At 46.3% G+C, this 11,232-nt stretch overlaps 69 non-coding genes across 69 annotated transcripts; all 69 read left to right on the forward strand.

Annotated features, from left to right (window-relative positions):
- Positions 1-146: 146 nt before the first annotated feature.
- On the forward strand, positions 147-228 carry TRNAL-UAG (transfer RNA leucine (anticodon UAG)). Its single transcript has one exon. It is a non-coding gene; the product is annotated as a tRNA-Leu (tRNA).
- Positions 229-298: 70 nt separating this feature from the next.
- On the forward strand, positions 299-380 carry TRNAL-AAG (transfer RNA leucine (anticodon AAG)). Its single transcript has one exon. It is a non-coding gene; the product is annotated as a tRNA-Leu (tRNA).
- Positions 381-450: 70 nt separating this feature from the next.
- On the forward strand, positions 451-532 carry TRNAL-AAG (transfer RNA leucine (anticodon AAG)). The gene has a single exon. It is a non-coding gene; the product is annotated as a tRNA-Leu (tRNA).
- Positions 533-602: 70 nt separating this feature from the next.
- On the forward strand, positions 603-684 carry TRNAL-UAG (transfer RNA leucine (anticodon UAG)). The gene has a single exon. It is a non-coding gene; the product is annotated as a tRNA-Leu (tRNA).
- A 70-nt stretch (positions 685-754) lies between these two features.
- Positions 755-836, forward strand: TRNAL-AAG (transfer RNA leucine (anticodon AAG)). Its single transcript has one exon. It is a non-coding gene; the product is annotated as a tRNA-Leu (tRNA).
- Positions 837-907: 71 nt separating this feature from the next.
- TRNAL-UAG (transfer RNA leucine (anticodon UAG)) lies at positions 908-989 on the forward strand. The gene has a single exon. It is a non-coding gene; the product is annotated as a tRNA-Leu (tRNA).
- A 72-nt stretch (positions 990-1,061) lies between these two features.
- Positions 1,062-1,143, forward strand: TRNAL-CAG (transfer RNA leucine (anticodon CAG)). Its single transcript has one exon. It is a non-coding gene; the product is annotated as a tRNA-Leu (tRNA).
- A 70-nt stretch (positions 1,144-1,213) lies between these two features.
- TRNAL-UAG (transfer RNA leucine (anticodon UAG)) lies at positions 1,214-1,295 on the forward strand. Its single transcript has one exon. It is a non-coding gene; the product is annotated as a tRNA-Leu (tRNA).
- Positions 1,296-1,365: 70 nt separating this feature from the next.
- TRNAL-UAG (transfer RNA leucine (anticodon UAG)) lies at positions 1,366-1,447 on the forward strand. Its single transcript has one exon. It is a non-coding gene; the product is annotated as a tRNA-Leu (tRNA).
- A 70-nt stretch (positions 1,448-1,517) lies between these two features.
- TRNAL-AAG (transfer RNA leucine (anticodon AAG)) lies at positions 1,518-1,599 on the forward strand. The gene has a single exon. It is a non-coding gene; the product is annotated as a tRNA-Leu (tRNA).
- A 72-nt stretch (positions 1,600-1,671) lies between these two features.
- Positions 1,672-1,753, forward strand: TRNAL-CAG (transfer RNA leucine (anticodon CAG)). Its single transcript has one exon. It is a non-coding gene; the product is annotated as a tRNA-Leu (tRNA).
- A 70-nt stretch (positions 1,754-1,823) lies between these two features.
- Positions 1,824-1,905, forward strand: TRNAL-UAG (transfer RNA leucine (anticodon UAG)). Its single transcript has one exon. It is a non-coding gene; the product is annotated as a tRNA-Leu (tRNA).
- A 70-nt stretch (positions 1,906-1,975) lies between these two features.
- On the forward strand, positions 1,976-2,057 carry TRNAL-UAG (transfer RNA leucine (anticodon UAG)). The gene has a single exon. It is a non-coding gene; the product is annotated as a tRNA-Leu (tRNA).
- A 222-nt stretch (positions 2,058-2,279) lies between these two features.
- On the forward strand, positions 2,280-2,361 carry TRNAL-UAG (transfer RNA leucine (anticodon UAG)). Its single transcript has one exon. It is a non-coding gene; the product is annotated as a tRNA-Leu (tRNA).
- Positions 2,362-2,431: 70 nt separating this feature from the next.
- TRNAL-AAG (transfer RNA leucine (anticodon AAG)) lies at positions 2,432-2,513 on the forward strand. The gene has a single exon. It is a non-coding gene; the product is annotated as a tRNA-Leu (tRNA).
- Positions 2,514-2,583: 70 nt separating this feature from the next.
- On the forward strand, positions 2,584-2,665 carry TRNAL-AAG (transfer RNA leucine (anticodon AAG)). The gene has a single exon. It is a non-coding gene; the product is annotated as a tRNA-Leu (tRNA).
- Positions 2,666-2,735: 70 nt separating this feature from the next.
- On the forward strand, positions 2,736-2,817 carry TRNAL-UAG (transfer RNA leucine (anticodon UAG)). The gene has a single exon. It is a non-coding gene; the product is annotated as a tRNA-Leu (tRNA).
- A 71-nt stretch (positions 2,818-2,888) lies between these two features.
- On the forward strand, positions 2,889-2,970 carry TRNAL-UAG (transfer RNA leucine (anticodon UAG)). Its single transcript has one exon. It is a non-coding gene; the product is annotated as a tRNA-Leu (tRNA).
- Positions 2,971-3,042: 72 nt separating this feature from the next.
- Positions 3,043-3,124, forward strand: TRNAL-CAG (transfer RNA leucine (anticodon CAG)). Its single transcript has one exon. It is a non-coding gene; the product is annotated as a tRNA-Leu (tRNA).
- Positions 3,125-3,194: 70 nt separating this feature from the next.
- TRNAL-UAG (transfer RNA leucine (anticodon UAG)) lies at positions 3,195-3,276 on the forward strand. Its single transcript has one exon. It is a non-coding gene; the product is annotated as a tRNA-Leu (tRNA).
- A 70-nt stretch (positions 3,277-3,346) lies between these two features.
- On the forward strand, positions 3,347-3,428 carry TRNAL-UAG (transfer RNA leucine (anticodon UAG)). Its single transcript has one exon. It is a non-coding gene; the product is annotated as a tRNA-Leu (tRNA).
- A 70-nt stretch (positions 3,429-3,498) lies between these two features.
- On the forward strand, positions 3,499-3,580 carry TRNAL-AAG (transfer RNA leucine (anticodon AAG)). The gene has a single exon. It is a non-coding gene; the product is annotated as a tRNA-Leu (tRNA).
- A 223-nt stretch (positions 3,581-3,803) lies between these two features.
- On the forward strand, positions 3,804-3,885 carry TRNAL-UAG (transfer RNA leucine (anticodon UAG)). Its single transcript has one exon. It is a non-coding gene; the product is annotated as a tRNA-Leu (tRNA).
- A 70-nt stretch (positions 3,886-3,955) lies between these two features.
- TRNAL-AAG (transfer RNA leucine (anticodon AAG)) lies at positions 3,956-4,037 on the forward strand. Its single transcript has one exon. It is a non-coding gene; the product is annotated as a tRNA-Leu (tRNA).
- A 221-nt stretch (positions 4,038-4,258) lies between these two features.
- Positions 4,259-4,340, forward strand: TRNAL-UAG (transfer RNA leucine (anticodon UAG)). The gene has a single exon. It is a non-coding gene; the product is annotated as a tRNA-Leu (tRNA).
- Positions 4,341-4,410: 70 nt separating this feature from the next.
- TRNAL-AAG (transfer RNA leucine (anticodon AAG)) lies at positions 4,411-4,492 on the forward strand. The gene has a single exon. It is a non-coding gene; the product is annotated as a tRNA-Leu (tRNA).
- Positions 4,493-4,562: 70 nt separating this feature from the next.
- TRNAL-AAG (transfer RNA leucine (anticodon AAG)) lies at positions 4,563-4,644 on the forward strand. Its single transcript has one exon. It is a non-coding gene; the product is annotated as a tRNA-Leu (tRNA).
- A 70-nt stretch (positions 4,645-4,714) lies between these two features.
- TRNAL-AAG (transfer RNA leucine (anticodon AAG)) lies at positions 4,715-4,796 on the forward strand. Its single transcript has one exon. It is a non-coding gene; the product is annotated as a tRNA-Leu (tRNA).
- A 70-nt stretch (positions 4,797-4,866) lies between these two features.
- On the forward strand, positions 4,867-4,948 carry TRNAL-AAG (transfer RNA leucine (anticodon AAG)). Its single transcript has one exon. It is a non-coding gene; the product is annotated as a tRNA-Leu (tRNA).
- Positions 4,949-5,018: 70 nt separating this feature from the next.
- Positions 5,019-5,100, forward strand: TRNAL-CAG (transfer RNA leucine (anticodon CAG)). Its single transcript has one exon. It is a non-coding gene; the product is annotated as a tRNA-Leu (tRNA).
- Positions 5,101-5,172: 72 nt separating this feature from the next.
- TRNAL-UAG (transfer RNA leucine (anticodon UAG)) lies at positions 5,173-5,254 on the forward strand. Its single transcript has one exon. It is a non-coding gene; the product is annotated as a tRNA-Leu (tRNA).
- Positions 5,255-5,324: 70 nt separating this feature from the next.
- On the forward strand, positions 5,325-5,406 carry TRNAL-UAG (transfer RNA leucine (anticodon UAG)). Its single transcript has one exon. It is a non-coding gene; the product is annotated as a tRNA-Leu (tRNA).
- Positions 5,407-5,478: 72 nt separating this feature from the next.
- Positions 5,479-5,560, forward strand: TRNAL-CAG (transfer RNA leucine (anticodon CAG)). Its single transcript has one exon. It is a non-coding gene; the product is annotated as a tRNA-Leu (tRNA).
- A 70-nt stretch (positions 5,561-5,630) lies between these two features.
- Positions 5,631-5,712, forward strand: TRNAL-AAG (transfer RNA leucine (anticodon AAG)). Its single transcript has one exon. It is a non-coding gene; the product is annotated as a tRNA-Leu (tRNA).
- Positions 5,713-5,782: 70 nt separating this feature from the next.
- On the forward strand, positions 5,783-5,864 carry TRNAL-AAG (transfer RNA leucine (anticodon AAG)). The gene has a single exon. It is a non-coding gene; the product is annotated as a tRNA-Leu (tRNA).
- Positions 5,865-5,934: 70 nt separating this feature from the next.
- Positions 5,935-6,016, forward strand: TRNAL-AAG (transfer RNA leucine (anticodon AAG)). Its single transcript has one exon. It is a non-coding gene; the product is annotated as a tRNA-Leu (tRNA).
- Positions 6,017-6,086: 70 nt separating this feature from the next.
- On the forward strand, positions 6,087-6,168 carry TRNAL-UAG (transfer RNA leucine (anticodon UAG)). Its single transcript has one exon. It is a non-coding gene; the product is annotated as a tRNA-Leu (tRNA).
- Positions 6,169-6,240: 72 nt separating this feature from the next.
- TRNAL-CAG (transfer RNA leucine (anticodon CAG)) lies at positions 6,241-6,322 on the forward strand. Its single transcript has one exon. It is a non-coding gene; the product is annotated as a tRNA-Leu (tRNA).
- Positions 6,323-6,392: 70 nt separating this feature from the next.
- On the forward strand, positions 6,393-6,474 carry TRNAL-UAG (transfer RNA leucine (anticodon UAG)). Its single transcript has one exon. It is a non-coding gene; the product is annotated as a tRNA-Leu (tRNA).
- A 70-nt stretch (positions 6,475-6,544) lies between these two features.
- Positions 6,545-6,626, forward strand: TRNAL-UAG (transfer RNA leucine (anticodon UAG)). Its single transcript has one exon. It is a non-coding gene; the product is annotated as a tRNA-Leu (tRNA).
- A 72-nt stretch (positions 6,627-6,698) lies between these two features.
- TRNAL-CAG (transfer RNA leucine (anticodon CAG)) lies at positions 6,699-6,780 on the forward strand. Its single transcript has one exon. It is a non-coding gene; the product is annotated as a tRNA-Leu (tRNA).
- A 72-nt stretch (positions 6,781-6,852) lies between these two features.
- Positions 6,853-6,934, forward strand: TRNAL-CAG (transfer RNA leucine (anticodon CAG)). The gene has a single exon. It is a non-coding gene; the product is annotated as a tRNA-Leu (tRNA).
- Positions 6,935-7,004: 70 nt separating this feature from the next.
- Positions 7,005-7,086, forward strand: TRNAL-UAG (transfer RNA leucine (anticodon UAG)). Its single transcript has one exon. It is a non-coding gene; the product is annotated as a tRNA-Leu (tRNA).
- A 70-nt stretch (positions 7,087-7,156) lies between these two features.
- TRNAL-AAG (transfer RNA leucine (anticodon AAG)) lies at positions 7,157-7,238 on the forward strand. Its single transcript has one exon. It is a non-coding gene; the product is annotated as a tRNA-Leu (tRNA).
- Positions 7,239-7,308: 70 nt separating this feature from the next.
- On the forward strand, positions 7,309-7,390 carry TRNAL-UAG (transfer RNA leucine (anticodon UAG)). The gene has a single exon. It is a non-coding gene; the product is annotated as a tRNA-Leu (tRNA).
- A 72-nt stretch (positions 7,391-7,462) lies between these two features.
- On the forward strand, positions 7,463-7,544 carry TRNAL-CAG (transfer RNA leucine (anticodon CAG)). The gene has a single exon. It is a non-coding gene; the product is annotated as a tRNA-Leu (tRNA).
- Positions 7,545-7,614: 70 nt separating this feature from the next.
- TRNAL-AAG (transfer RNA leucine (anticodon AAG)) lies at positions 7,615-7,696 on the forward strand. Its single transcript has one exon. It is a non-coding gene; the product is annotated as a tRNA-Leu (tRNA).
- A 70-nt stretch (positions 7,697-7,766) lies between these two features.
- Positions 7,767-7,848, forward strand: TRNAL-UAG (transfer RNA leucine (anticodon UAG)). Its single transcript has one exon. It is a non-coding gene; the product is annotated as a tRNA-Leu (tRNA).
- A 72-nt stretch (positions 7,849-7,920) lies between these two features.
- Positions 7,921-8,002, forward strand: TRNAL-CAG (transfer RNA leucine (anticodon CAG)). The gene has a single exon. It is a non-coding gene; the product is annotated as a tRNA-Leu (tRNA).
- A 70-nt stretch (positions 8,003-8,072) lies between these two features.
- On the forward strand, positions 8,073-8,154 carry TRNAL-UAG (transfer RNA leucine (anticodon UAG)). Its single transcript has one exon. It is a non-coding gene; the product is annotated as a tRNA-Leu (tRNA).
- Positions 8,155-8,226: 72 nt separating this feature from the next.
- On the forward strand, positions 8,227-8,308 carry TRNAL-CAG (transfer RNA leucine (anticodon CAG)). The gene has a single exon. It is a non-coding gene; the product is annotated as a tRNA-Leu (tRNA).
- A 70-nt stretch (positions 8,309-8,378) lies between these two features.
- On the forward strand, positions 8,379-8,460 carry TRNAL-AAG (transfer RNA leucine (anticodon AAG)). Its single transcript has one exon. It is a non-coding gene; the product is annotated as a tRNA-Leu (tRNA).
- A 70-nt stretch (positions 8,461-8,530) lies between these two features.
- On the forward strand, positions 8,531-8,612 carry TRNAL-UAG (transfer RNA leucine (anticodon UAG)). Its single transcript has one exon. It is a non-coding gene; the product is annotated as a tRNA-Leu (tRNA).
- Positions 8,613-8,684: 72 nt separating this feature from the next.
- Positions 8,685-8,766, forward strand: TRNAL-CAG (transfer RNA leucine (anticodon CAG)). Its single transcript has one exon. It is a non-coding gene; the product is annotated as a tRNA-Leu (tRNA).
- A 70-nt stretch (positions 8,767-8,836) lies between these two features.
- TRNAL-UAG (transfer RNA leucine (anticodon UAG)) lies at positions 8,837-8,918 on the forward strand. Its single transcript has one exon. It is a non-coding gene; the product is annotated as a tRNA-Leu (tRNA).
- Positions 8,919-8,988: 70 nt separating this feature from the next.
- Positions 8,989-9,070, forward strand: TRNAL-AAG (transfer RNA leucine (anticodon AAG)). The gene has a single exon. It is a non-coding gene; the product is annotated as a tRNA-Leu (tRNA).
- Positions 9,071-9,140: 70 nt separating this feature from the next.
- TRNAL-AAG (transfer RNA leucine (anticodon AAG)) lies at positions 9,141-9,222 on the forward strand. The gene has a single exon. It is a non-coding gene; the product is annotated as a tRNA-Leu (tRNA).
- A 70-nt stretch (positions 9,223-9,292) lies between these two features.
- On the forward strand, positions 9,293-9,374 carry TRNAL-AAG (transfer RNA leucine (anticodon AAG)). The gene has a single exon. It is a non-coding gene; the product is annotated as a tRNA-Leu (tRNA).
- A 222-nt stretch (positions 9,375-9,596) lies between these two features.
- TRNAL-AAG (transfer RNA leucine (anticodon AAG)) lies at positions 9,597-9,678 on the forward strand. The gene has a single exon. It is a non-coding gene; the product is annotated as a tRNA-Leu (tRNA).
- A 71-nt stretch (positions 9,679-9,749) lies between these two features.
- Positions 9,750-9,831, forward strand: TRNAL-UAG (transfer RNA leucine (anticodon UAG)). Its single transcript has one exon. It is a non-coding gene; the product is annotated as a tRNA-Leu (tRNA).
- A 72-nt stretch (positions 9,832-9,903) lies between these two features.
- Positions 9,904-9,985, forward strand: TRNAL-CAG (transfer RNA leucine (anticodon CAG)). The gene has a single exon. It is a non-coding gene; the product is annotated as a tRNA-Leu (tRNA).
- Positions 9,986-10,055: 70 nt separating this feature from the next.
- On the forward strand, positions 10,056-10,137 carry TRNAL-UAG (transfer RNA leucine (anticodon UAG)). The gene has a single exon. It is a non-coding gene; the product is annotated as a tRNA-Leu (tRNA).
- Positions 10,138-10,207: 70 nt separating this feature from the next.
- Positions 10,208-10,289, forward strand: TRNAL-AAG (transfer RNA leucine (anticodon AAG)). The gene has a single exon. It is a non-coding gene; the product is annotated as a tRNA-Leu (tRNA).
- Positions 10,290-10,359: 70 nt separating this feature from the next.
- On the forward strand, positions 10,360-10,441 carry TRNAL-AAG (transfer RNA leucine (anticodon AAG)). Its single transcript has one exon. It is a non-coding gene; the product is annotated as a tRNA-Leu (tRNA).
- Positions 10,442-10,512: 71 nt separating this feature from the next.
- On the forward strand, positions 10,513-10,594 carry TRNAL-UAG (transfer RNA leucine (anticodon UAG)). The gene has a single exon. It is a non-coding gene; the product is annotated as a tRNA-Leu (tRNA).
- Positions 10,595-10,666: 72 nt separating this feature from the next.
- Positions 10,667-10,748, forward strand: TRNAL-CAG (transfer RNA leucine (anticodon CAG)). Its single transcript has one exon. It is a non-coding gene; the product is annotated as a tRNA-Leu (tRNA).
- A 70-nt stretch (positions 10,749-10,818) lies between these two features.
- Positions 10,819-10,900, forward strand: TRNAL-UAG (transfer RNA leucine (anticodon UAG)). The gene has a single exon. It is a non-coding gene; the product is annotated as a tRNA-Leu (tRNA).
- A 70-nt stretch (positions 10,901-10,970) lies between these two features.
- TRNAL-AAG (transfer RNA leucine (anticodon AAG)) lies at positions 10,971-11,052 on the forward strand. The gene has a single exon. It is a non-coding gene; the product is annotated as a tRNA-Leu (tRNA).
- Positions 11,053-11,122: 70 nt separating this feature from the next.
- Positions 11,123-11,204, forward strand: TRNAL-AAG (transfer RNA leucine (anticodon AAG)). The gene has a single exon. It is a non-coding gene; the product is annotated as a tRNA-Leu (tRNA).
- The last annotated feature ends 28 nt before the right edge of the window (positions 11,205-11,232 follow it).

An 11,232-nucleotide genomic window follows, 5' to 3' on the forward strand; every position in this document is an offset into this window, starting at 1 on the left:
GTGGCCGTGTGGTCTAAGGCGCTGGTTTTAGGCACCAGTCTCTTCGGAGGCGTGGGTTCGAATCCCACCTCTATCAGACTCATGCATTTTGTTAGTTTAATAACATGAAGCTCTTGCTTATTTGTCTGAGTTGACGTGTGTGTTCAGGTAGAGTGGCCGAGTGGTCTAAGGCGCTGGTTTTAGGCACCAGTCTCTTCGGAGGCGTGGGTTCGAATCCCACCTCTATCAGACCCATGCATTTTGTTAGTTTAATAACATGAAGCTCTTGCTTATTTGTCTGAGTTGACGTGTGTGTTCAGGTAGAGTGGCCGAGTGGTCTAAGGCGCTGGTTTAAGGCACCAGTCTCTTCGGAGGCGTGGGTTCGAAACCCACCTCTATCAGACTCATGCATTTTCTTAGTTTAATAACATGAAGCTCTTGCTTATTTGTCTGAGTTGACAAGTGTGTTCAGGTAGAGTGGCCGAGTGGTCTAAGGCGCTGGTTTAAGGCACCAGTCTCTTCGGAGGCGTGGGTTCGAAACCCACCTCTATCAGACTCATGCATTTTCTTAGTTTAATAACATGAAGCTCTTGTTTATTTGTCTGAGTTGACAAGTGTGTTAAGGTAGAGTGGCCGAGTGGTCTAAGGCGCTGGTTTTAGGCACCAGTTTCTTCGGAGGCGTGGGTTCGAATCCCACCTCTATCAGACTCATGCATTTTGTTAGTTTAATAACATGAAGCTCTTGCTTATTTGTCTGAGTTGACGTGTGTGTTCAGGTAGAGTGGCCGAGTGGTCTAAGGCGCTGGTTTAAGGCACCAGTCTCTTCGGAGGCGTGGGTTCGAAACCCACCTCTATCAGACTTCATTCATTTTCTTAGTTTAATAACATGAAGCTCTTGCTTATTTGTCTGAGTTGACAAGTGTGTTCAGGTAGAGTGGCCGAGTGGTCTAAGGTGCTGGTTTTAGGCACCAGTCTCTTCGGAGGCGTGGGTTCGAATCCCACCTCTATCAGACTCATGCATTTTGTTAGTTTAATAACATGAAGCTCTTGCTTATTTGTCTTAGTTGACGAGTGTTTGTCCAGGTAGAGTGGCCGAGTGGTCTTAGGCGCTGGTTTCAGGTACCAGTCTCTTCGGAGGCGTGGGTTCGAATCCCACCTCTATCACACTCATGCATTTTCTTAGTTTAATAACATGAAGCTCTTGCTTATTTGTCTGAGTTGACAAGTGTGTTCAGGTAGAGTGGCCGAGTGGTCTAAGGCGCTGGTTTTAGGCACCAGTCTCTTCGGAGGCGTGGGTTTGAATCCCACCTCTATCAGACTCATGCATTTTGTTAGTTTAATAACATGAAGCTCTTGCTTATTTGTCTGAGCTGACAAGTGTGTTCAGGTAGAGTGACCGAGTGGTCTAAGGCGCTGGTTTTAGGCACCAGTCTCTTCGGAGGCGTGGGTTCGAATCCCACCTCTATCACACTCATGCATTTTCTTAGTTTAATAACATGAAGCTCTGTCTTATTTGTCTGAGTTGACGTGTGTGTTCAGGTAGAGTGGCCGAGTGGTCTAAGGCGCTGGTTTAAGGCACCAGTCTCTTCGGAGGCGTGGGTTCGAAACCCACCTCTATCAGACTCATGCATTTTCTTAGTTTAATAACATGAAGCTCTTGCTTATTTGTCTTAGTTGACGAGTGTTTGTCCAGGTAGAGTGGCCGAGTGGTCTAAGGCGCAGGTTTCAGGTACCAGTCTCTTCGGAGGCGTGGGTTCGAATCCAACCTCTATCACACTCATGCATTTTCTTAGTTTAATAACATGAAGCTCTTGCTTATTTGTCTGAGTTGACAAGTGTGTTCAGGTAGAGTGGCCGAGTGGTCTAAGGCGCTGGTTTTAGGTACCAGTCTCTTCGGAGGCGTGGGTTTCAATCCCACCTCTATCAGACTCATGCATTTTGTTAGTTTAATAACATGAAGCTCTTGCTTATTTGTCTGAGCTGACAAGTGTGTTCAGGTAGAGTGGCCGAGTGGTCTAAGGCGCTGGTTTTAGGCACCAGTCTCTTCGGAGGCGTGGGTTCGAATCCCACCTCTATCAGAGTCATGCATTATCTTAGTTTAATAACATGAAGCTCTTGCTTATTTGTCTGAGTTGGAAAGTGTGTTCATTTAGAGTGGCCGTGTGGTCTAAGGCGCTGGTTTTAGGCACCAGTCTCTTCGGAGGCGTGGGTTCGAATCCCACCTCTATCAGACTCATGCATTTTGTTAGTTTAATAACATGAAGCTCTTGCTTATTTGTCTGAGTTGACGTGTGTGTTCAGGTAGAGTGGCCGAGTGGTCTAAGGCGCTGGTTTTAGGCACCAGTCTCTTCGGAGGCGTGGGTTCGAATCCCACCTCTATCAGACCCATGCATTTTGTTAGTTTAATAACATGAAGCTCTTGCTTATTTGTCTGAGTTGACGTGTGTGTTCAGGTAGAGTGGCCGAGTGGTCTAAGGCGCTGGTTTAAGGCACCAGTCTCTTCGGAGGCGTGGGTTCGAAACCCACCTCTATCAGACTCATGCATTTTCTTAGTTTAATAACATGAAGCTCTTGCTTATTTGTCTGAGTTGACAAGTGTGTTCAGGTAGAGTGGCCGAGTGGTCTAAGGCGCTGGTTTAAGGCACCAGTCTCTTCGGAGGCGTGGGTTCGAAACCCACCTCTATCAGACTCATGCATTTTCTTAGTTTAATAACATGAAGCTCTTGTTTATTTGTCTGAGTTGACAAGTGTGTTAAGGTAGAGTGGCCGAGTGGTCTAAGGCGCTGGTTTTAGGCACCAGTTTCTTCGGAGGCGTGGGTTCGAATCCCACCTCTATCAGACTTCATTCATTTTCTTAGTTTAATAACATGAAGCTCTTGCTTATTTGTCTGAGTTGACAAGTGTGTTCAGGTAGAGTGGCCGAGTGGTCTAAGGTGCTGGTTTTAGGCACCAGTCTCTTCGGAGGCGTGGGTTCGAATCCCACCTCTATCAGACTCATGCATTTTGTTAGTTTAATAACATGAAGCTCTTGCTTATTTGTCTTAGTTGACGAGTGTTTGTCCAGGTAGAGTGGCCGAGTGGTCTTAGGCGCTGGTTTCAGGTACCAGTCTCTTCGGAGGCGTGGGTTCGAATCCCACCTCTATCACACTCATGCATTTTCTTAGTTTAATAACATGAAGCTCTTGCTTATTTGTCTGAGTTGACAAGTGTGTTCAGGTAGAGTGGCCGAGTGGTCTAAGGCGCTGGTTTTAGGCACCAGTCTCTTCGGAGGCGTGGGTTTGAATCCCACCTCTATCAGACTCATGCATTTTGTTAGTTTAATAACATGAAGCTCTTGCTTATTTGTCTGAGCTGACAAGTGTGTTCAGGTAGAGTGACCGAGTGGTCTAAGGCGCTGGTTTTAGGCACCAGTCTCTTCGGAGGCGTGGGTTCGAATCCCACCTCTATCACACTCATGCATTTTCTTAGTTTAATAACATGAAGCTCTGTCTTATTTGTCTGAGTTGACGTGTGTGTTCAGGTAGAGTGGCCGAGTGGTCTAAGGCGCTGGTTTAAGGCACCAGTCTCTTCGGAGGCGTGGGTTCGAAACCCACCTCTATCAGACTCATGCATTTTCTTAGTTTAATAACATGAAGCTCTTGCTTATTTGTCTTAGTTGACGAGTGTTTGTCCAGGTAGAGTGGCCGAGTGGTCTAAGGCGCTGGTTTCAGGTACCAGTCTCTTCGGAGGCGTGGTTTCGAAACTCACCTCTATCAGTCTGTTGTGTTTTTAAGAATTTTAAAGTGAAGATTTTGCTTAATACACTGAGTTTACTTTTGCTTTCAGGTAGAGTGGCCGAGTGGTCTAAGGCGCTGGTTTTAGGCACCGGTCTCTTCGATGGCGTGGATTCGAATCCCACCTCTATCAGACTCATGCATTTTGTTAGTTTAATAACATGAAGCTTTTGCTTATTTGTCTTAGTTGACGTGTTTGTTCAGGTAGAGTGGCCGAGTGGTCTAAGGCGCTGGTTTAAGGCACCAGTCTCTTCGGAGGCGTGGGTTCGAATCCCACCTCTATCAGACTCATGCATTATCTTAGTTTAATAACATGAAGCTCTTGCTTATTTGTCTGAGTTGAAAAGTGTGTTCATTTAGAGTGGCCGTGTGGTCTAAGGTGCTGGTTTCAGGTACCAGTCTCTTCGGAGGCGTGGTTTCGAATCTCACCTCTATCAGTCTGTTGTGTTTTTAAGAATTTTAAAGTGAAGATTTTGCTTAATAGACTGAGTTTACTTTTGTTTTCAGGTAGAGTGGCCGAGTGGTCTAAGGCGCTGGTTTTAGGCACCGGTCTCTTCGAAGGCGTGGGTTCGAATCCCACCTCTATCAGACTCATGCATTTTGTTAATTTAATAACATGAAGCTCTTGCTTATTTGTCTTAGTTGACGTGTGTGTTCAGGTAGAGTGGCCGAGTGGTCTAAGGCGCTGGTTTAAGGCACCAGTCTCTTCGGAGGCGTGGGTTCGAAACCCACCTCTATCAGACTCATGCATTTTCTTAGTTTAATAACATGAAGCTCTTGCTTATTTGTCTGAGTTGTCGTGTGTGTTCAGGTACAGTGGCCGAGTGGTCTAAGGCGCTGGTTTAAGGCACCAGTCTCTTCGGAGGCGTGGGTTCGAAACCCACCTCTATCAGACTCATGCATTTTCTTAGTTTAATAACATGAAGCTCTTGCTTATTTGTCTGAGTTGACAAGTGTGTTCAGGTAGAGTGGCCGAGTGGTCTAAGGCGCTGGTTTAAGGCACCAGTCTCTTCGGAGGCGTGGGTTCGAATCCCACCTCTATCAGACTCATGCATTTTCTTAGTTTAATAACATGAAGCTCTTGCTTATTTGTCTGAGTTGAGGTGTGTGTCCAGGTAGAGTGGCCGAGTGGTCTAAGGCGCTGGTTTAAGGCACCAGTCTCTTCGGAGGCGTGGGTTCGAATCCCACCTCAATCAGACTCATGCATTTTCTTAGTTTAATAACATGAAGCTCTTGCTTATTTGTCTGAGTTGATGTGTGTGTTCAGGTAGAGTGGCCGAGTGGTCTATGGCGCTGGTGTCAGGTACCAGTCTCTTCGGAGGCGTGGGTTCGAATCCCACCTCTATCACACTCATGCATTTTCTTAGTTTAATAACATGAAGCTCTTGCTTATTTGTCTTAGTTGACGAGTGTTTGTCCAGGTAGAGTGGCCGAGTGGTCTAAGGCGCTGGTTTTAGGCACCGGTCTCTTCGGAGGCGTGGGGTCGAATCCCACCTCTATCAGGATCATGCATTTTCTTAGTTTAATAACATGAAGCTCTTGCTTATTTGTCTGAGTTGACAAGTGTGTTAAGGTATAGTGGCCGAGTGGTCTAAGGCGCTGGTTTTAGGCACCAGTTTCTTCGGAGGCGTGGGTTCGAATCCCACCTCTATCAGACTCATGCACTTTTTTAGTTTAATATCATGAAGCTCTTGCCTATTTGTCTGAGTTGACGAGTGTTTGTCCAGGTAGAGTGGCCGAGTGGTCTAAGGCGCTGGTTTCAGGTACCAGTCTCTTCGGAGGCGTGGGTTCGAATCCCACCTCTATCACACTCATGCATTTTCTTAGTTTAATAACATGAAGCTCTTGCTTATTTGTCTGAGTTGACAAGTGTGTTCAGGTAGAGTGGCCGAGTGGTCTAAGGCGCTGGTTTAAGGCACCAGTCTCTTCGGAGGCGTGGGTTCGAATCCCACCTCTATCAGACTCATGCATTTTCTTAGTTTAATAACATGAAGCTCTTGCTTATTTGTCTGAGTTGAAAAGTGTGTTCAGGTAGAGTGGTCGAGTGGTCTGAGGCGCTGGTTTAAGGCACCAGTCTCTTCGGAGGCGTGGGTTCGAATCCCACCTCTATCAGACTCATGCATTTTGTTAGTTTAATAACATGAAGCTCTTGCTTATTTGTCTGAGTTGACGTGTGTGTTCAGGTAGAGTGGCCGAGTGGTCTAAGGCGCTGGTTTAAGGCACCAGTCTCTTCGGAGGCGTGGGTTCGAAACCCACCTCTATCAGACTCATGCATTTTCTTAGTTTAATAACATGAAGCTCTTGCTTATTTGTCTGAGTTGACAAGTGTGTTAAGGTAGAGTGGCCGAGTGGTCTAAGGCGCTGGTTTTAGGCACCAGTTTCTTCGGAGGCGTGGGTTCGAATCCCACCTCTATCAGACTCATGCATTTTGTTAGTGTAATAACATGAAGCTCTTGCTTATTTATCTTAGTTGACGTGTGTTTGTCCAGGTAGAGTGGCCGAGTGGTCTATGGCGCTGGTATCAGGTACCAGTCTCTTCGGAGGCGTGGGTTCGAATCCCACCTCTATCACACTCATGCATTTTCTTAGTTTAATAACATGAAGCTCTTGCTTATTTGTCTGAGTTGACAAGTGTGTTAAGGTAGAGTGGCCGAGTGGTCTAAGGCGCTGGTTTTAGGCACCAGTTTCTTCGGAGGCGTGGGTTCGAATCCCACCTCTATCAGACTCATGCATTTTCTTAGTTTAATAACATGAAGCTCTTGCTTATTTGTCTGAGTTGACAAGTGTGTTAAGGTAGAGTGGCCGAGTGGTCTAAGGCGCTGGTTTTAGGCACCAGTTTCTTCGGAGGCGTGGGTTCGAATCCCACCTCTATCAGACTCATGCATTTTGTTAGTGTAATAACATGAAGCTCTTGCTTATTTATCTTAGTTGACGAGTGTTTGTCCAGGTAGAGTGGCCGAGTGGTCTATGGCGCTGGTATCAGGTACCAGTCTCTTCGGAGGCGTGGGTTCGAATCCCACCTCTATCACACTCATGCATTTTCTTAGTTTAATAACATGAAGCTCTTGCTTATTTGTCTTAGTTGACGAGTGTTTGTCCAGGTAGAGTGGCCGAGTGGTCTAAGGCGCTGGTTTCAGGTACCAGTCTCTTCGGAGGCGTGGGTTCGAATCCCACCTCTATCATACTCATGCATTTTCTTAGTTTAATAACATGAAGCTCTTGCTTATTTGTCTGAGTTGACAAGTGTGTTCAGGTAGAGTGGCCGAGTGGTCTAAGGCGCTGGTTTTAGGCACCAGTCTCTTCGGAGGCGTGGGTTCGAATCCCACCTCTATCAGACTCATGCATTTTGTTAGTTTAATAACATGAAGCTCTTGCTTATTTGTCTGAGTTGACGTTTGTGTTCTGGTAGAGTGGCCGAGTGGTCTAAGGCGCTGGTTTAAGGCACCAGTCTCTTCGGAGGCGTGGGTTCGAATCCCACCTCTATCAGACTCATGCATTTTGTTAGTTTAATAACATGAAGCTCTTGCTTATTTGTCTGAGTTGACAAGTGTGTTAAGGTAGAGTGGCCGAGTGGTCTAAGGCGCTGGTTTTAGGCACCAGTTTCTTCGGAGGCGTGGGTTCGAATCCCACCTCTATTAGACTCATGCATTTTGTTAGTTTAATAACATGAAGCTCTTGCTTATTTGTCTTAGTTGACGAGTGTTTGTCCAGGTAGAGTGGCCGAGTGGTCTAAGGCGCTGGTTTCAGGTACCAGTCTCTTCGGAGGCGTGGGTTCGAATCCCACCTCTATCAGACTCATGCATTTTCTTAGTTTAATAACATGAAGCTCTTGCTTATTTGTCTGAGTTGACATTTGTGTTCTGGTAGAGTGGCCGAGTGGTCTAAGGCGCTGGTTTAAGGCACCAGTCTCTTCGGAGGCGTGGGTTCGAATCCCACCTCTATCAGACTCATGCATTTTGTTAGTTTAATAACATGAAGCTCTTGCTTATTTGTCTGAGTTGACAAGTGTGTTAAGGTAGAGTGGCCGAGTGGTCTAAGGCGCTGGTTTTAGGCACCAGTTTCTTCGGAGGCGTGGGTTCGAATCCCACCTCTATTAGACTCATGCATTTTGTTAGTTTAATAACATGAAGCTCTTGCTTATTTGTCTTAGTTGACGAGTGTTTGTCCAGGTAGAGTGGCCGAGTGGTCTAAGGCGCTGGTTTCAGGTACCAGTCTCTTCGGAGGCGTGGGTTCGAATCCCACCTCTATCAGACTCATGCATTTTGTTAGTTTAATAACATGAAGCTCTTGCTTATTTGTCTGAGTTGACAAGTGTGTTAAGGTAGAGTGGCCGAGTGGTCTAAGGCGCTGGTTTTAGGCACCAGTTTCTTCGGAGGCGTGGGTTCGAATCCCACCTCTATTAGACTCATGCATTTTGTTAGTTTAATAACATGAAGCTCTTGCTTATTTGTCTTAGTTGACGAGTGTTTGTCCAGGTAGAGTGGCCGAGTGGTCTAAGGCGCTGGTTTCAGGTACCAGTCTCTTCGGAGGCGTGGGTTCGAATCCCACCTCTATCAGACTCATGCATTTTCTTAGTTTAATAACATGAAGCTCTTGCTTATTTGTCAGAGTTGACAAGTGTGTTCAGGTAGAGTGGCCGAGTGGTCTAAGGCGCTGGTTTAAGGCACCAGTCTCTTCGGAGGCGTGGGTTCGAATCCCACCTCTATCAGACTCATGCATTTTCTTAGTTTAATAACATGAAGCTCTTGCTTATTTGTCTGAGTTGACAAGTGTGTTAAGGTAGAGTGGCCGAGTGGTCTAAGGCGCTGGTTTTAGGCACCAGTCTCTTCGGAGGCGTGGGTTCGAATCCCACCTTTATCAGACTCATGCATTTTGTTAGTTTAATAACATGAAGCTCTTGCTTATTTGTCTTAGTTAACGAGTGTTTGTCCTGGTAGAGTGGCCGAGTGGTCTAAGGCGCTGGTATCAGGTAACAGTCTCTTCGGAGGCGTGGGTTCGAATCCCACCTCTATCAGACTCATGCATTTTGTTAGTTTAATAACATGAAGCTCTTGCTTATTTGTCTGAGTTGACGTGTGTGTTCAGGTAGAGTGGGCGAGTGGTCTAAGGCGCTGGTTTTAGGCACCAGTCTCTTCGGAGGCGTGGGTTCGAATCCCACCTCTATCAGACTCATGCATTTTGTTAGTTTAATAACATGAAGCTCTTGCTTATTTGTCTGAAAAGACGTGTGTGTTCAGGTAGAGTGGCCGAGTGGTCTAAGGCGCTGGTTTAAGGCACCAGTCTCTTCGGAGGCGTGGGTTCGAAACCCACCTCTATCAGACTCATGCATTTTCTTAGTTTAATAACATGAAGCTCTTGCTTATTTGTCAGAGTTGACAAGTGTGTTCAGGTAGAGTGGCCGAGTGGTCTAAGGCGCTGGTTTAAGGCACCAGTCTCTTCGGAGGCGTGGGTTCGAATCCCACCTCTATCAGACTCATGCATTTTCTTAGTTTAATAACATGAAGCTCTTGCTTATTTGTCTGAGTTGAAAAGTGTGTTCAGGTAGAGTGGCCGAGTGGTCTGAGGCGCTGGTTTAAGGCACCAGTCTCTTCGGAGGCGTGGGTTCGAATCCCACCTCTATCAGAGTCATGCATTATCTTAGTTTAATAACATGAAGCTCTTGCTTATTTGTCTGAGTTGAAAAGTGTGTTCATTTAGAGTGGCCGTGTGGTCTAAGGCGCTGGTTTAAGGCACCAGTCTCTTCGGAGGCGTGGGTTCGAATCCCACCTCTATCAGACTCATGCATTTTGTTAGTTTAATAACATGAAGCTCTTGCTTATTTGTCTGAGTTGACGTGTGTGTTCAGGTAGAGTGGCCGAGTGGTCTAAGGCGCTGGTTTAAGGCACCAGTCTCTTCGGAGGCGTGGGTTCGAAACCCACCTCTATCAGACTTCATTCATTTTCTTAGTTTAATAACATGAAGCTCTTGCTTATTTGTCTGAGTTGACAAGTGTGTTAAGGTAGAGTGGCCGAGTGGTCTAAGGCGCTGGTTTTAGGCACCAGTCTCTTCGGAGGCGTGGGTTCGAATCCCACCTTTATCAGACTCATGCATTTTGTTAGTTTAATAACATGAAGCTCTTGCTTATTTGTCTTAGTTGACGAGTGTTTGTCCTGGTAGAGTGGCCGAGTGGTCTAAGGCGCTGGTATCAGGTACCAGTCTCTTCGGAGGCGTGGGTTCGAATCCCACCTCTATCAGACTCATGCATTTTGTTAGTTTAATAACATGAAGCTCTTGCTTATTTGTCTGAGTTGACGTGTGTGTTCAGGTAGAGTGGCCGAGTGGTCTAAGGCGCTGGTTTTAGGCACCAGTCTCTTCGGAGGCGTGGGTTCGAATCCCACCTCTATCAGACTCATGCATTTTGTTAGTTTAATAACATGAAGCTCTTGCTTATTTGTCTGAAAAGACGTGTGTGTTCAGGTAGAGTGGCCGAGTGGTCTAAGGCGCTGGTTTAAGGCACCAGTCTCTTCGGAGGCGTGGGTTCGAAACCCACCTCTATCAGACTCATGCATTTTCTTAGTTTAATAACATGAAGCTCTTGCTTATTTGTCAGAGTTGACAAGTGTGTTCAGGTAGAGTGGCCGAGTGGTCTAAGGCGCTGGTTTAAGGCACCAGTCTCTTCGGAGGCGTGGGTTCGAAACCCACCTCTATCAGACTTCATTCATTTTCTTAGTTTAATAACATGAAGCTCTTGCTTATTTGTCTGAGTTGACAAGTGTGTGAAGGTAGAGTGGCCGAGTGGTCTAAGGCGCTGGTTTTAGGCACCAGTCTCTTCGGAGGCGTGGGTTCGAATCCCACCTTTATCAGACTCATGCATTTTGTTAGTTTAATAACATGAAGCTCTTGCTTATTTGTCTTAGTTGACGAGTGTTTGTCCTGGTAGAGTGGCCGAGTGGTCTAAGGCGCTGGTATCAGGTACCAGTCTCTTCGGAGGCGTGGGTTCGAATCCCACCTCTATCAGACTCATGCATTTTGTTAGTTTAATAACATGAAGCTCTTGCTTATTTGTCTGAGTTGACGTGTGTGTTCAGGTAGAGTGGCCGAGTGGTCTAAGGCGCTGGTTTTAGGCACCAGTCTCTTCGGAGGCGTGGGTTCGAATCCCACCTCTATCAGACTCATGCATTTTGTTAGTTTAATAACATGAAGCTCTTGCTTATTTGTCTGAAAAGACGTGTGTGTTCAGGTAGAGTGGCCGAGTGGTCTAAGGCGCTGGTTTAAGGCACCAGTCTCTTCGGAGGCGTGGGTTCGAAACCCACCTCTATCAGACTCATGCATTTTCTTAGTTTAATAACATGAAGCTCTTGCTTATTTGTCAGAGTTGACAAGTGTGTTCAGGTAGAGTGGCCGAGTGGTCTAAGGCGCTGGTTTAAGGCACCAGTCTCTTCGGAGGCGTGGGTTCGAATCCCACCTCTATCAGACTCATGCATTTTCTTAGTTTAATAAC

This window comes from Phalangium opilio, unplaced genomic scaffold (genome assembly GCF_054372755.1).
Source record: "Phalangium opilio isolate 3A_F unplaced genomic scaffold, DU_Popi_V2 ptg000031l_1, whole genome shotgun sequence".
Lineage (NCBI taxonomy): Eukaryota > Metazoa > Arthropoda > Arachnida > Opiliones > Phalangiidae > Phalangium > Phalangium opilio.